The following is a 1,373-nucleotide window of genomic DNA, read 5'->3' as shown; positions in this document are numbered from 1 at the left end:
AGATTGGGACCCTCCTACATTGCTAGTGGGAATGCAAAATGTTCCAACCATTCTGGAAAACAGTATGGCACTTCCTCAGAAAATTCAAAGTAGAAATACCTTATGATCCTGTAATTCCTTTACTTGGTATATATCCATAACAAATATGAGCCATAACATGAATAGATATATGCACATCAATGTTCATAGCAGCATTATTCACAATAGCAAAAAGATGGAGACAGCTTAAGTGCCCCTCAATGGAAGAATGGATAAACAAACTGTAGTATATACACACAATGGAATATTATGATACCTTGAAGAATGACAAGGAAGCTGTAAGCCACCACATAACATGGATGAACCTTGAAGATATTATGCTGATTGAAATTAGTCAGTCACTAAAGAAGAAATATTGTATAATACCATTATTGTAAAAGATTAAAAAAAGATAGCCACACTAAAAGGAAGAAAAAGGAAAAAATTCTTTGTTGGTTACATGGGTGGGAGAGGGGCGAGTGGGTGGGAGGTAGGGGAGAGGGAAAGGATGGTAGAGCACAGGGTAGGGGACAGACATCACTGTTCAGGTTTTGGGCTCGGAAATATACAAGAAGGAGGAGGGGGATAGAAGAACACGGTAGATAGGAGAACACTTAGGCAGGCTTGCATGGGTTAAATGGGTTATATGCTCAACCTTGGAACAAAAGGGTTCAGTTATACAGGGATTTTGGCATAATATGAATGGGTAAAAGGGGAAATAATGTAAAGATGCTTGACTGTCTTCTGAATATTTTTTTTCCATTGCCTACTATTGTAAAATCGACATTTGAATGAGATAGAATGGAATATCTGGAAACATTATAGAAAGTTTGTAAGCCTGCCTTCAGCCTATAACTGTTGGGAATACATAAAGGGGTACTAGAACTTGCTCAGCGAAAGAGGCTTCTTGTAGAGCCTTTGCAGAGTATAAGAATTTAGGTGAAATCCTGATCCCCATCCGGAACATTCTGAGATTAGAAATTCCTGGTTTACAAGGTTCAAAGAGGGAGTTGAGATTCAGAGTGTGCAGGGAAAGGTTAAATCCCCACTGAGTGGTTTTCATCTGGTCTAGACAGGTCTGGTGAAAGAAGATGGGGACAAGACTCTCATGATTCAATAGTGAGTTAATTGTTATCATGACTAATTGTGATTGTTGCAACTGTAAAGATAGAAGTTTTGTAGCAAAATGGGGTGAGTGGTTGATCTTATAGTCCCGAAGCAGAGGACCCTGGGACCATTAAGGGAGAAGAATGGGAGCGGAGTGTGGGATCCTACCCAGAGAAGCAGCGATGCTAGAGATAAAGGTGGAGATTATGACATGGAGACGCAGAGCATCTGAGGACTCTAGACACATA

This window comes from Chrysochloris asiatica, unplaced genomic scaffold, assembly GCF_000296735.1.
Source record: "Chrysochloris asiatica unplaced genomic scaffold, ChrAsi1.0 scaffold00011, whole genome shotgun sequence".
Lineage (NCBI taxonomy): Eukaryota > Metazoa > Chordata > Mammalia > Afrosoricida > Chrysochloridae > Chrysochloris > Chrysochloris asiatica.
Note: the sequence above shows the minus strand (reverse complement) of the source record.